Raw genomic sequence first — 16,462 nt, forward strand, 5'->3', positions numbered from 1 at the left:
AGAATTAGGATCAATAAAGAGGAGTGGCAGAGAAGCTGATTTTGGTTCAATCCAGGAGAGGTTAAAGTGATTTGCCCAAGGTCACATATGAATTCCAATCATTGGAGGGCATCAAGTAGACGTATTAACTCAGACAAAAACCCTAAAGCTGCCAAGCAAGCGCTAAGCGCTGACAATGTAAGGGCAAGGCCAAGCCATGCCCTGCCCTCAGAGAGCTTACCTTCTGCTTGCGGGACCCGTCTCAGACTAGGGGAAGTAGCTCATCCCTTCCACCTCTAGGCTTCCACGAAGGAAGAGCCTTAAGAGATGATCGGAAAAGTTTTACAGGGCATGGAAGGCCACCTGACTCACTGTTAATTTAAATTAAACGGAATGGGCCTTAAAAATTCTTAGTCCCAGTGACAGAACCGAACACAGCCAAGCAGAATCTGCCTCGAAAATCCGGAAGGGAAGGCTTCCCTTCCGAGTGTGTTCACGCCTCCACCAGGTGAGAAGCGGCTGCTCTTCTTGGATTCTACCTCCACCAGGCACGGTCTTCTCGCCGTCCAGACCCCGGATACACCACGACTTGGCCTCCTTTCCCCTTCAGGCCCGCCTTTTTCACCACGGCCTCCATCTCCAGCCTCCAGGCCGGTCCAGTCCCCAGGTCTCTATGTCCGGGGACTGCTCCAGCAGCCCTCGGTCTGGCTGGGGAGGCACCAGCAGAGGAGGCCTCCACCTTACCTAGGAGATCTAGAACCCCGCATCCGACAGCCTACGGCCTCCCGGGGCCCCGGGGGAGCGGGTGCCTCGAAGAGGGGTGAGCAAGGCACATGCCGGCCGTGGCGCCCTTCCCCCACCCCCCCCTTCCCTCCCCCGTCCGCCCTCCCCTAACAGGAAAGAAAGGAGCCCGGCTGGCTGGGGCTGACCTGGAATCTACCCATGAGGCACCGCGGCGGGCTCGCGAGCCCCCCGCCCCCTCCCTTCTCTGCCTTCCTCCCTCCCCGCAGCCTAGGCGCCTGCTCCGCTATGGGAGCCGCCGCCGTCCCAGTTGCCGCGGTGTTTTCCTGCTCCTCCTTTTCCTCCTCCTCTGTCTCCTCCTCCTCAGTGCCCCAGTAAGGCCACTCCCGCACCGCACACGGTAAGCGCCCCCTCTCTCCCCTTCAGCCGTGCCGCCGGCGCGGCCTCCCGCCTCGCGCCCCCGAGCCGCCTGGTTCCGGGGGGGGCGGGAGGGGGGCTGAGGGCCCGGCGGGGGCGCCCGGCTGGCGCGCGGAGCCCCCCGGGGGGAGGGGAGAGGAGGGGAGGACGGCGGGGCGGCGCGGCGCGGCGGTGGCCGCCGGCCGCCATCTTGGGCCGGAGCGGCGCGGGGGTGGGCTCTCCGCCGCTGCGCAGCGGACTGGCAGAGGCTCGGAGAGGCCTGTGGGGCCCGCGCAGGCCTGCTGCGGGACGGCGCCGATGGAGGCGACGATGGAGGCGCCTCCGCCTCCTCCGCCGCCTCCGCCGCGGCTCGGCCCGCCCGCGCGCGCGTGCGGCGCCTCCGTCCCCTGGGCTGCGGGGAGGCTCCGCTCGCGCGCCGCGCTCGCTCTGCCCCTCCTGGGGGAGCTCCCGACGCCTCTCGCACGGATGGTGGCGGCGTGGGGAAGGTGCCCTCCCCTTTTCCCTGGGCCGCCACCACCACCTGTCTGTAAGGAGGAGAGAACGGAGGAGCGGCGGCGCTGCGAAGTGCGCCAGACGGAGCCGCTCTCCGGCCCTCTTCCGGGCCACGAACGAAAACACGCTCCTCACGCCTCTCCATCCCGTTATTGTCTTCAGGGAGCGTGGAGTAGGCGCCCCGGCTTCTGGCAGTGGTCTCCTCCAGCCCCTAGAGATGGAAGGAGAGTCTCCCCAGTTATGTCGCTTCGTGCGTGTAAGCAGAGGTGGGGGGAGACGGTGCTGTGAGCAGGAGCCTTCCTGGCCCTTGTGCGGGCAGAGCCCGCTGAAAAATAGGAACTTTTCCAGTTAGGCTTCCAGTTTTAAATCGGATGCTCTGAGTACCTTTCACCTTCCCACCCCCATCCCCATGGAAGGCTTTGACGAGTTTTCTTAGAATTACTGTTGTCCTAGGCAGGGGATTTTACGTGTCAACCCAAGCTTTTCCCCAAAGAAACATCTCTTTGTTTTACTAGCCTGAGGAGGGGTCCAATGAACTGCGTTTGGTTGGGGTTGCGGAGGTGGTAGATGCTAAGAAGGCCTGAATATTTCCCATTTGGTTGTCTTGACTTTTAAAAAGTAAATAGCTTTTGGAAGGCAAACTTCAGTCTGTCACACTTTAGTATGAATTACTTACTTAGACAATCACTCAGCTGAGGTTAGAACTCTCAGGATTGGAGTTTTGAATGATCTAGAGGAAATGGAGAGAAGTGGAAAAAGAAGATCAATCGAGATAAACATTTTTATTTGAAATTTTGCCCAGGACTCTTTTAGTGAAACTGATCATTACTCATAGGTTACTGATGTCGGAGTTAAGACCAGTTTGAAGGGTGCTAAGGGGCTAACCTCCACTCTAGTCCACTTGGAGTTTAGCTGCTCCACCACCACCCCCATCCCTCCTTTGGAAGATCAGATTTCAGTACTTTAGGATTTCTTTTGTAAAAGGGGGAATCCTCCCGTCCCCCAGTTCTGACAGTCCCTTTGCTTAGACGTTGTTCAGTGAAGAGACTGGATTTGAGGGTCACAGGCTGTAAACTGAAAGGAATATGTAATCTATTTTGGAAATTAAAAAAGACTATAGATATTAGAAGTTTAATTTTAATTGTAAGGGAAAAAAGCTTTTTTTAGAGATCAGAAATGTCATGAGCATATTGTATGTATGTTCTTTATGGTCCATTACTATTTTTTTCTGAAGCCTCTTTGGTAATTTCACAGGGAGGTTTAAAGAGAGTTTATGTTTTTAATTGAAATCAAATATTTTTATCATTACGGAGGAAGACTATTTTAGACAGAATGCATGTTCAAACATGTTACATTAATTCTATTCAAAGTAGTTCTGCTAAGAAGTGCTTCTCATTTTATTTGGGTAATTAGGCCTTTCATTACAAGGTTTGTTTGCAAGACTGTCAGAAATTATACTTATATATCCTGAAACAGCATCTCTTATGGCCAATTTTCATTGTTTTTCTCTTACTATGCCACCCTCACTAGATCTCCAATCAGTAGAGATTGTCCTCAAAAAACTGTTTCTCAAGATTTTTGGAATATTGTGCTAGAAATATTCCCTCCTTGTGTTTATCTCTATACTTCACCTCCAACAATTCTTTTCAAGGCAAAACCTTTATTAATTGAAATGCTTGGGGAAGGAATTGTTACAGTTTTTTGGTTAACAGGTTAAGCAAAAAACTTATATTTCAACCTTTAAGAAACCTTAAAAAAACCAAGTCCATCTTTCTGCTGTGGTATAATAGAATCAATCATACTTAATATTAATTTACCAATAAAGGAATAGAGTATTCTGTATCCCTCATAGAATCTTCCTTTTACAGTGAGTACTTTACCTCTCCAACGTTCCCTCTTGGCGCTTGGACATTGCTTGGCTAATGCTTGACCCTCTTGGCTGACAGTGGAACCCCCTTGCTTGGGTAACATCTTGTGGCTCTTTTAGGGCAGGCTTATTTCCTTTCTTTCCTCTGTATCCCCAACACCCATCATAATACCTTAAATATTGTACTCATTTCATAAACATTCATTGAAATTAATTGAATTGGATTTGTATATGTTATCTTTTACTCTTTTAATATAAAACTAATAGTAATTTGTTTTTAATTTACAGAGAATTTTTACTTCTTTGCCTAACTATATTTTGTATGTCAGTTTTGTAATGGAGGAAAGTTGATGTAAGATATAAGATACTTAAATAAGATAGTATCTTGCTAGTATTTGCTTTGTTGTTGTCTTCTGGTATGGCCTTGGGTAAGTGGTTCCCTTTCTAAGATAAATTTTATTCATGTAAAAAGAGAATAATGATACTTATTGAAGGTACTGTGAAAAATAATGATTGTAAAGAACTTTGAGGAAAAGCATGAATAAGAGACTTATAAAAATTGGACTTTGTCCAGGTCAGGAGTAATTAATTATATTGTTTTTAAACTCATGATCTTCTTTACCTCTCCCCCCTTAAATGCTTTACATGTATTTAGAATAAAGTATACTAATATAGGTAGTATTTTATTATAATCAATAGAAAGTAAACTATTATTTGTTACAAGGAAATTTTATTGAAAGGGATATATCCTGAGAAATCCTGTCTCATTCTTTTAGGCCTGACAATGAAACAGTTGACATCTAGCCTCTCTGTAACTAACTAGTAATGGAAAAGAAATATTTTAAACCCTGTTAGGGAAGGATTGATAGACAGTATCATGTATTTCATTTAAAAATTTTTTATTTGTATTGATCCTTTATTTTTACGTAATTCATTTCCAAATAGATCCTTTTCTTTTGCCCAGGAAGCCAACCCTTTTGACAAAGATTTTTTTTAAAAAAGCAGGTCAGCAAATCAAATAGCAATGGAATGTAACAGTACATGCAATGAAAAGAAGATGCTTCTTTCACAGTTTTTCTCTGGGATCTAGCTTGGTCATGATTATTACACTGCCATTCCATTTCATTTTTTTTTGTACTTCAGTTTGTTTTATTGTCATTCAGTCAGGCTGCATGCATTTATTGGGCACCTTACTATAAAGCTTAGCCCTGTGCTAATGTGATTACAAAGATTAAAGAGAAATTATCTCTGTCTTCAAGGTACTTACATTCTATTATTATGAATACTGTTTTCTGGATTCTGTTTACTTTGTTATGTATTAATTCTTATAAGTCTTGGCTTTCTTGGAATTCTCCACACTGTTAACACTTTACTGATGCCACAGTTGATGGGCACCTACTTTGTTTCCAGTTTTTTGCTACTACAAAAAGTACTAGGAGGTAGCATGTCCTTTTCCCATTCTCTTCCTTAATTCTTCCTTTGCTCTAAACTGGATCGTTTGTTAAATAATTATTGAGTGCAGAGCATTGTGCTGTGGATCTAACATTTTCCACATTTTGCCAACGATTGACAGACAAGAACTTGACAGACAAGAACTTGACAGGGCATTAGCAATATTATATCAAATCAAAGTTAAGATATTTTCTGAACTTGCCCTGGACAGAGTTAAGTTTATCCAGAAAGCCCTTATTTTTAGAAAAGGAACCAAGGACTAAAACCCCAAACTCATTGACGACAACATTAAATTAGCCTAATTTCAGCTATTACTATTACCAGTTTTTACTGCTGCTAAGGCTTTGTCTTTGCCAATATTTCTAAACCTAAACCAGGTTTTTTGATGTTTAAGGATGGTGCAGCAAATCAAAGCAGGTAAGGAAGTCTTGTCAGTATACTGCAGGAGGCATATGAGTGAGGAGTAGCATCTCAAATTGCATTTCTGAACCAAATACTTAAAATCTTGTAGATTTTGCAACATTAAAAAAATGCCTTTCTAATATATATTCCTATGAGTGTTGCTTGTTTTGTAACCATACAGTGTTATCACTTTACATATCTTTGAATCTAGGATCCAAAACATGAATTGTTGACAAGATTTTTCCTGTTTTATTAGCATGTCTTGCCCTTTACTTTCCTTTGTACTTTTAATGGTGATTACACATCTTCAAACACTTGATTTTATCTAGGTCATATAGTTAGGACTATCTGATTTGAATGGAGTTTTTGGTTCCGTTGATAAAAGACTGCCTTTCATATTACACCTGCTCTTTTCATGTTGCTTCAGCCCCCTCATAAACACAGAAGCCTGTCTCTCCATTAGATGACAATCTTTGGCCACATTCTCTAGTACTGGATGTACCTTCACCCATGCTACCCGAACACATTGGGCCATGAGGAGGAGTAGGAATAAATGCTGCTTGCTCCTCACTTCCCAACTCTCCTCCTGTCACCGTCACTTAGCAACATCTCTTTTGAGTTTCATTCCTTCCAGTCTTTCTGATCTGGTGGAAATGGAACACTTAGAGCCAAAGTATTTGAATTAGGTTGTTATTTTTACTGAGATTTAAAAAGAAAAGGTGCATAGTAATCTTGTTTTTCCCTTTTTAATAACTGGTGATATCTGCGCTGCACAGACAAATCAGTCCCTCTGGACAACCCTTTAGGCTCTCTGGAGAGGGAGGCCCTTTTTCTCCCCAGCACTACCCACATGAGGGTAAGGGCCCCAGAGCATTCACCTGGCAGTGAGAAACCAGTTGTACAGTATTCAAATCACTTGCTGCCTACTACAATTTTTCTCCTACCCCCACCCCAATTCCCTGGCCTTCAATGACTTGGGTAGTCAGAGTCACTAGTCACAGTAATTTCTGCCTCTTGGTTCCCATTGTCACCAAGGATAGGTGCTGACCCCAGTCCCCCTCATTCATTCATCCCTGAGGCTCTTGCAACAGTTAGCTTAACTTGCTTTGGTATTAGAGTTGATACCTGTAATTGCCGCCCAAAGCCATCTGTATTACTCCTTTTTCTGAATTGTTGATAGCTGTACTAGATCTTGTGGGCTAAATCAAGTTGTTCTGGGCCGAGTTCAATCTGATCTTAAGCAAAAGGTCTGCTCAGAGGCATAGTATTTGAATCAGGAGATTGCGTTTACTGAATTGAGAAAGTATATAGTGAGCAAGTCTTCTGGGCCTATTCCCTCGGTTGTTCACCTGGGGGCAAATGACTTGCCAGCTGTGCAATTTTCGAAACAATTGCTGTTCACCATATTCATTCTAATCTGTATCCTGATGGTTACTAACTATTGGCCCCTAGGAGGACACTCTTCCTTTTCAGGAGTTTAGCACCTGGCACACAGTTTGTCTTTTCTCCAACACCTACCTTTTACTTGGGAGATTTCAGTTTAGAAGTTGATATTCCTTCAAATACACTTTATTCCCAATTCATTAATATCCTCAACTACCATGATTTCCTCCTATTGGAGCCATGTGCAAATATAGTGATAATCTTGATCTAATTATCATCCAGAAAGTGTTTGTCCTTCACTATCCACAACTGATATTCTTCTATCTGACCATAACTTCCTGTCCTTTCAATCACTTCCTATGGCTAGTTCCTCTTAAATTTATTTACTTTCCTCACTGAAACTTCAAATCACTCTACTCCTTCCTGCTTTCCCAAGCTATCGCTGGGCTTCATTTTCCATCCTTCAAAATCTTGACCTGATAGTTCCCACTGTCTTCTTGTCCTGCCTTGTCCAAATACCAAATTATTCTGTCATCTGTCGCCTGCTCTTAAACAAGTGCTGCTTACTGCTGATGGAAGAAGTTATACAAGTTTGTTATGTAAACTAATTTAGGCCTTTGTTATTACATTCCAGTTTTTGCCAATCCTTTTATTATTTCCTGTTGACTGTCCCAGTAGTAGTCTGCTCAGCATCTGTTCCAAACTTCTCTCTTCAAGACACCTAGACTACCTGTCTGGCCAGTCTTTCTCTGCAAAGGGCCTTACCAGTTACTTTATCTGAAAATTAAAGTTATCTCTCACAATTTCTCCTGCAATGCTGCACTCTAAATTATTTCAGCATAATTCTCCCTTCCTCCTCCTTTGCTCTAGTCTAAGATAAAGAGATTTGCAAGTGCCAACTCCTTTCTTTACTTGTGTCTTCAATGCTATCCCCTTCAGTCTCCTCCAGGAGTTTACCCTTTACATGATCCTCTCTCTCCCTATTTTAAAAATAATTTAGTTGCTATCCTTCATATCACCATTTCCAAATATATTCTAACTCATTCCACTACCAGGAAACTTTTTTGTACTATGGTAAAACAGAAGAAATATGCTGTGTTTCACACCTATAGGCCCTGAACTGATGCAGAGAAAGAAGCCATGTACTAATGCAGAGACACAAGATTTTCTGCATAATTTTCAATCTTTCCTTATGAATTAACTCCTTCCTTACTGTTCACAAACATATTCAGATCTTTCTTTTCCTTTAAAGACTCTTCACTTGATCCCATCATCCTCACAAAGTATTGTCTTATATCTCTTCCCTTTTATGTCAGAACTCCTGAGGAAACTATTTACATTCATTTTCTCCACCTATCCCATATATTACTCAGTTTACCTGCCTTACAATCCAACCATTCAGTTGAATCCAAAGTTTTTCTCCAAGGTTACCAGTGATTTATTAATTAGCAGATCTTATAGCCTTTCCCTGTACTTCATATTTCTTGAACTCTGCAGCATTTGACAATATTGTTAATTATGTCATTCTTAATTTTGTACCTTTAGATTTTTCTGACTCTTACATCATTGATGGGAAAGCAGTCATTGCCATGGAGAGTATCAGATATGTTCTTTAATACTTTCTGCCCATTTGCCATTACTATCAGTGATGCTTTTGTACCATAATTCTTGTTTTTCATATGTCATGAACCCATTAGGTAGATGTTAACAGGCAGATTTTTCCTCAGATAAGGAATAACTACCATTTAGAGCTATCCAGACATGGTGTGGTATCTTAGTGATATGATAAAATAAAGTCTAAATTTATGTATTTTGTAAATACTTCTACTGGTACATAGTAACTCTCCCAAGATAGTATCAATCCCTTGAGGGCAAGAAGTATTTCATTTTTCTTTGTATCCCCAGCACCTAGCACATTGCATAACTTAAGATAGACACATATATGTTTGAATCTTAGTGATATGATAAAACAAAGTCTAGATTTATGTATTTTGTAAACACTTCTATTGGTACATGGTATCTCTCCCAACATAATATCAATCCCTTGAGGGCAGGGAGAATTTAAATTTTTTTTTTATCCCCAGCACCTAGCACATTGCATAACCTATAATAGACACAAATATGTTGGATTGATGATCACCTGTCAGGGATGTTGTCAAGAGGATGTTTGAAGTAAGGGTTTAAATTAGTTATCTCTGAGGTTCTAAGTCTTAGTCATTATGGTTTCATGTAATCTGCTGTTGGTGAAGTTTCTAAACTTGAAGTAAGAGCATAATTGAAATAAATTCTTCATTAATAAAAGCATGACTGCAACAAAGTAAGGAAAATTGTGAAATGAGATCACTTAGTTTTGGTAATTCGGATTTTTACTTTTGGTTTATTGTGACAATATTACATTATTGAAATTGAATTGATTTCTTTTGTAAGTGCTAAGGGGGAGATTGAGGGATAATAGATGAGTAGGCCGACTATTGCTTTATTGCCCACAAAATGTAAAGAGACCTGCAAGAAAGCCTTAATTCAGCATGTTGGTTAGATTTTCTTTTGATTTTTTGTGGGAGGACATTAAGGATTGATCAGAATAAGAATTTGTGAATCTATTCTTCACTGCATCAGTTGGAAGGAATATCCCTTCCAAGAATTCTAATTAGACTGAGCCAGAGTAACCTTCCTGGCTTCATGGTTATTGGGACTGGTCAGCTGCAACTTAGTGACCTTGTTGCATATTATAATATACAAAGTTACTGGTCAGAGTTTATTCAGGAATTGTAGGAGGCCTTTTATTATCCTTTTTGAATAGAAAATGCCCACTTCTCAATTTACCACCAATGCCAGATATATCAGGGTATTGGAATGAGCTGGTCCCCATCGGTCTGACCTTTTAAAACAATTTTATTGATAATTATTTTATTTTTTACATAATTGTAATTTTCTCAGTATACTCCCCACACTCAGTGTGCTATCCTTTGAAAAGAATTAGAATTAGAATTAAGCAAGGCTGACTGACAATGACAAATCAACTATATGTGGAATCCTATGTGTCTGTAGTTTTTCCTCCTCTATACCAACTGCATGTCATCAGCTATGTTTAAATGGGATCAACAGAACCCTATACAAGATGATTTACTCTGCAGAGTTTACCAATATTCCACTAGGTACACTGAAATTGGGATTGGTTCAGTAAAAGGCTGGGCCTAATTCAGTCTCATCGAGTTACCCTTAGAATGGCAATGTGAGAACTCCACAGCTTTCCAACAGTTCAATTACCAAGAAATCTCGAGGACCCCAAGCACCCTAGAGTTGAAGAGAGATAGTTAAAATATATCCTGCCGAATTGGGTTTGATGTTTCATAGAGGGTGAAGCTGTGCCTATTCAGGTGTCAGACACCTGCTCCGATGAACAACAACAGGTCCCTGTGTAAAGGCTAACTTCAGGCTTTTAATTGCTGATCCTGAGATTTTCTCAAAAATATTAGTATTTTATTGTCTTATATAATATGAAAGGGTTAATTTTCATTAAATTTTAATTTTTAAAAAGTTTATAGGTATATTTAAACCTTTTTTTATGAAATAAAATTATAAAATCTTGGTTGTAGGTCCCTATATGCAAATTTTCCATAAAGCATAATACCTCCAGTTTTTTGTTTTTGTTTTTAAAGAAAAGCATGACCTTTGGCCTCCTTTCTTCCTATTTCCCCTTTCTCCCCTCCCCCTACTTCCTTCTTACTGCTTCAGCTGTAACTCTTTTGTTCTCTACTTTTAGAACCTTGACATGACTGAATGAATTACCACAGCAGGGTACAAGTACTGTTTATTTAAAAAATATCCTAAATACTCTTCTCTGCTAAATCATCAAGGGTTCTTAACTTTTTTGTGTTGTGGATCTCTTTGGCATTTTGGTGAATTCTTTAGATGCTTTCTCAGAATAATGGTTTGTTTGTTTTAATTTTTTATTCTTGTTTATATTTGTTTTCTTTTTTTTCCTCTGAAATTTTGGGGAAGGGGACATCCTAAGCCAGAGAATTTGTTAAATGTCAGTCTGATCTTCTGTCTTTGGAGTCATGATCTATCAGGGATGTATGTAGTTTATGTGATTCCAGACCCACACAAAAAGTATGAATATCTTTGACAAACAACCATCCAGCCATTGTTTGAAGACTTCCAGGTCAGCAAACCGAAGTGATAATAGTTGGATTTGTGCAAGGTAACCAACCTCAAATCTGTTAACATTAATTTTTTTTTAATTCTGTGTTCTGAATTCTTTCCCCTCCTGGAATGTTTTTAAATATATAAAATGCATAGGTTTCCAGAGGAAGCCAATTATATTTAAAGAGTTCTCAATTTAAAAACAAACATGTCGAGAACCTGTTTTTGAGATGGAACAAATTTTTTAAATACTTTTTGAGAATTTTGTAATACGCGTTTGGAATGTCTTTCACCATCAGAATTAGATTAAATTTGAGGAAGAGAAATATAAATATCATTTCCATCTTTTCCTACTTTGTTGTACTTCAGTAGAAGTTAACTTTTTTTTGCTGCCTATACTTTCTCATTCACTAGTTTTACTTGTATATGAGAATGCCACCTGTTGGCAAAGTAATTGAACTACAGGCATTTTTTAAAAACACTATATTTTTATACTGTATTTATATGTCTCACAAAATACTTTTCACATGATAGCCCTTTGAGGTTAAATAGTAATAGGATTGTTATTCATACTTTACCGATGAGAAAACATGCTCAGAGATTTTCAAAACACAGCCTTAAGGCTTGCTATGGGGAAATTTAATGAAAGGAAAAAGGAAATGACAGTTCAGACTCCTCTAAACAGTTTTTAAGATACCTGAGACCTGTAACTTCAGAAAATGCCTTCCAAATTCTTATTAATTAAATGATAATCTATTATTAGTAGTATATTAACTTTCTAAAACTAATATACAAATGTTAACTTTATTATAGTTGTTTTAAAAGCATTTATTTAATATAATTTATTTATTTTAATACAAATTTAATATTAATTTAATTTAAATTTAAGTATTTATTTAATATTAATTTATTTAATATAAATAAAATAATTACAAGTATTTATAAGAATATGATTTGAGGGTTAACTAGGTGGTGCAGTAGATAGAGCACTGACCCTGAATTCAGGAGAACCTGAGTTGAGATCCAGCCTCAGACATTTAATATGTAATAGCTGTGTGACCCTAGGTAAGTCACTTAACCCTCATTACTTTACACAAACAAAAGAAAGCATGATTTGAAGACATGTACTGGGCCACCTATGAATCCAAACTACTCATGAAAACAATTGTAATATGTTCTTTTCCCAATCTGTATCCTTCTCACTCTGAAGCACGTTGTGTTATAAGATATTGTAACACCATGCCTGTGTCTCTCCTTATCTGGATATTGTTTTCCCTCTTATCTTGATAGCTTGGATCTAGCCTAACTGCCTTTGCTTTTACTTCTTGATTTTATATCATATATACTAGATGCAATTCTCATAAGAACTCCTTGGTTGGAAGACTCTGTCAGGAAATGACCTGTCTTGCAATTAATTGCTTGTAATAAAAATAATAACTATTTGGCAGTTCCCAAATGAAAAGCACAGTGAAGTTTGCTTCTTCCACACTGGGATCCCTTATATAGTTAATGTCTAAGCCAGGGGTGGGGAACCTGCAGCCTCAAGGCCACATGGACAATTAATTAATTAAAGGATTTGTTCTTTAAAACTTGGACTCAGTCAAAAGGCTGAACCTGAGGACCCAGAAAGTCACATGTGGCCTCAAAGCTATTTTTATATCTCCTAAATTTCTTCCTGTGTCATCTCCTTCATTCTTCCCAGAGAGCCATTCCATATAATAATAATAGTTGGCATTTATTTAATGCCTATTGTGTGCCAAGCACTGTGCTGAGTGCTTTTCAATTATTATCTCATTCCATCCTCACAGCATCTTTTTGAGGTAAATGCTGTTGTTATTCTCATTTTTCGAATGAGGTAACTGAGGCCAATAGAAATTAAGTATATTGCTCAGAATCACACAACCATTTGATTGGATTTGAACTTGGATTTTACTGACTGCAGGCCTGCTGTTGTATTCATTGTGCCATCTAGCTGTTCTAACATATAACAATATAATATAACAATTCTTTTAAGGAAAAAAGTATCAGCAAAACTGATTAGTACATTGAAAAAAATTTGATAATATATATCTTCATAGTCATTTTGAATTCCTCCTCTTGGCATGATCATCTCCAAATGAATGATTACAGAAATTTAGCATCTATAGTACAGAAGGGGAAAGATGAAAATACATACACACACACACACAACTCAGGGATCTAGAAGAGATTTATTAAGGATGTCCTGTATAGGATCTAAACTCAGGTCCTCCTGAATTCAGGGCCATTGCTCCATTTACCGCACCATCTAGTTAACCCTCAAATCATATTCTTATGATGTTACTTCATGCTTTAATTATGGTGTTGTCTGGGTCTTAAGGCTTTTAAAACAACTGTAATAAAGTTTGTATATTAGTTTTAGAAAGTGAATATACTAGTAATAATAGCTGGTTTTTTAAGGATGAAAGTAAGAGAATGAAAAGTAATTAAAACTACATAGGAATGCAAGATAGTAGCCATTTAATATGAACACAAGTTTTCTCAGGAGTTATGTCAGTAAATTACCTTGCCGTTAGTAACCAGGAGGATGATCTTGTCTTGGGTGGTTCTCTCAAGTGAGGATCAAAGGCCTTCATGGTAGAGGTGCTTACAGCTTTATCCTTTACATATAATTCTACACGTGAATGTTAACTTAAGATTCTCTGAGGGTCAGGAATTAACATACAGTGCACAGTGATCCCAACACGGGAAAGAAAAGCTTCAATTTTTAATGTAGCTATGTATAAATGTGTATGATTGGATTTTTTTAGTAAGCAGTATCAGTTCTTTTATATTCCCCAGAGGAAGGATTGTACTTGCAGTTACAACTTCTAAGGAGCAACATATTCTTGGGCATATTGTAATAATGATCATAGAAACCATAATACTATATGGTGAAATGAATCCTGTTAGTTATAGTCTTAAAGAGCCTTAATAATGAAAGTAGTAAAAGAAGTTTATAATAGCTCAATTTTTCCTTTTTAAAAAACTGGCACTTTAAATACATGATCTCTGACATATCATTAGTCATTTATGATTGACTTGATATTGAATCTTTGCATAGGAATACAATCTTTAAAAATAAAAAGTTCTTTTGGAAAGTATGACTTAATTTATGGCATAGTTTGAACACTTTGTGAAGACAGTCCTGGACTACCTATGATCAGCTAAGAAACAACTTACAATTGACATTTATATCAAAAAAAGGATATGTTAAGTTGTTAGAACAGTACTAACTGCATATAATACTATGTAGGAAGTGATTAAATCAGGTGGTTTTCCTTTTTGAGGGCAAATTATTAACTTTAAATTCTTTTATTGATGTCTCTTTAGTTTCGTTTTCCAAAATATCCTTCCTCTACTCCCTAACCAGAGTTAACCCTGTTAAAAAAGGGGAAGGGGAAACAGTTTAGAAAAACTTGTTGTTGTGTTTGTCCTTCATTCTCAAAGAGGACTATGACATCAAGATGATGACATGACTTGCAGTTGACTTTGAGTGAGGGAGGGAGGAGATGTTTTCTCACCTCATTGTGGGGCCAAGCTTGATCGTTATAAAGTTGTGTTTTTATCATTATTATTCCCACTTATTTCATATGTATTATTTTTCTATTCATCAGGGTGACTGGAGATGGCCCAAAATGCAGTGTGAGACCCTGGCCTTTTTTGACTAAAGTCTTATCATATTGTCATTTTGAGTGAGATACACCCATTCAATGAATAGGTTTCTTTAAATAGTTACTCAAGGGATGGCCCCTTTAATAAAAAAAAAAAAATCAAACTGGGAGGGGAATACCCTCAGGGTTCCTGGATAAAAGGGAAACAGTTACTATTTAGTAATTACATTCACTCTGTGCTAGGTGGGTGGGGGTTATCCAGTCTATGAGCTCCAGAGTGAATTGGGTTTAAGGTTTGGTCTTTGAGCAAGAAATCTAGTCAGTAAACCCAAAGGGGAAAAGGCAGTTTTTGGCCATGGACACGTACCTTCCCTTGGGTAGAACACTAGAGGAGAGGAGGGGAGCTGTTCCTCACTAACAAGGTTGTGTTTGTCCTTCCTTCTTGAAGAGGACCATGACATCAAGATGATGACATAACCTGTAGTTGACTTTGATTTGAGTAAGGGAGGGCTGTGCAAGATCACCAACTTCACTTTCTTCTCCCTCAGAAAAACTACTGTATCAACCAAGTCTGACAGTATATCCCCTTATTTTGCCAAGAAGGAAGGAGATATGTTTTCTCACCTCATTGTGGGGCCAAGCTTGGTCATTATAACAATAGCAATAAGTTGTGTTTTTATCATTATTATTCCCACTTCATTGTAGTCATATATATTATTTTCTTACTTCTTTTTACTTTGTTTCATATCAGTTTATGTTTTGTTATTACAAATTTCATTATTTCTTTTTGCCCTTAGAAACAACAGGCTGTGTCAAAATGAATAAAGTGATGGGCCTATAATCTGGAACGACTCATTTAAAATCTGGCCTCAGACTTACTAGCTTGGGCAAGTCATTTAACTGCTGTCTGCCTCAGTTTCCTTGGTTGTAAAATGGGGATAATAATAGCACTGATCTCACAGGTTTTTTGAGAGTATAAAATGAGTGGTATTTATAAAGTGCTTAGCACAGCACTTGGCAAATAGTAGACAAATATTTTTTTCCTTCCTCTCCTGGAGAACCATCTCTTAAAATAAAGAATAAAAATGAGGGTGGGAAAATCAACAAAACTAACCAACATAGTTAAAAGTCTTATGTTATATGTAGTATTCTACTATGTAGGATTAAGTTTTGATGGTGTTTATTTTCTTTGGTTGGGGTTTTTTTTGGGTGGTTTTGGACTATTTCCATTTCCATTGTCATCATATATGTTATTTTCTTGGTTTTACTTCACTTTGCATCAGTTCATCTAAATCTTGCCATGCTTCTAAACTATGCACTTTTCCTGTAGAATTCCACTTTTTTTTTTTTAAAAAAAAAGGTAGCTTTATTTAGTAGGGTTAGCTTTTTTATTATACCTTCTGTTCATCATCAGGACTTGAAAAGTCTAGCACTAATGTGCTGATGATAGTTTGCTTTGGTTTAACTTACAGGAATTCATTAGAATGAAGTCCTCAGTGGGTTGAATGTCAAATTTAGGGCTACTGTTTGAGAAACATTTTTCTGCCTGTGCTATATCTGATGTTTACAGGGAGAGAAGCTTACTTGAATTTACTTTTTTTTAAAAATTTTATTTATTTTATTCTAAACTTAAGAAATAAAACAAACATTTCCATAACAGAATAGAAAAAAAAGATGATTATACATAAAATTGCAAATTTATTGTGTACAACCTGCTATTCATTTTAAATATATAATAAAGTTATGTAACTTTTTTTCTTTTTTTCTACCCCCTCTCCAGGTGACTACCATTAGATGCAGATATGTATTATCTATATAAAGCCATTCTATACATGTGTTTATCAGGTCTTTCTCTGCATGCAGATAGCATCTTCCTTCATATATTCTTTATAGTTAATTTGGGTATTTATAATAGTCAAAATGACTTAGTATTTCATCATGATTATATACC

At 38.6% G+C, this 16,462-nt stretch overlaps 1 protein-coding gene across 6 annotated transcripts in view; it reads left to right on the plus strand.

The window, feature by feature from the left end:
* Positions 1-970: 970 nt before the first annotated feature.
* Positions 971-16,462, plus strand: part of ZNF280D (zinc finger protein 280D) — a 92,608-nt gene continuing 77,116 nt past the window's right edge. For 4 of the 6 annotated variants that reach the window (XR_011968287.1, XM_072615780.1, XM_072615781.1 and 1 more), the window contains exon 1: positions 971-1,120. The gene's annotated coding sequence lies outside the window, so the exon portion shown is untranslated. Of the gene's footprint in view, positions 1,121-1,583; positions 1,886-16,462 lie in introns of those variants that run through there. The other 2 variants (XM_072615776.1, XM_072615779.1) reach the window with 2 other exon arrangements.

The sequence above is a fragment of the Notamacropus eugenii genome, chromosome 1 (genome assembly GCF_028372415.1).
Source record: "Notamacropus eugenii isolate mMacEug1 chromosome 1, mMacEug1.pri_v2, whole genome shotgun sequence".
NCBI classification, from domain to species: domain Eukaryota; kingdom Metazoa; phylum Chordata; class Mammalia; order Diprotodontia; family Macropodidae; genus Notamacropus; species Notamacropus eugenii.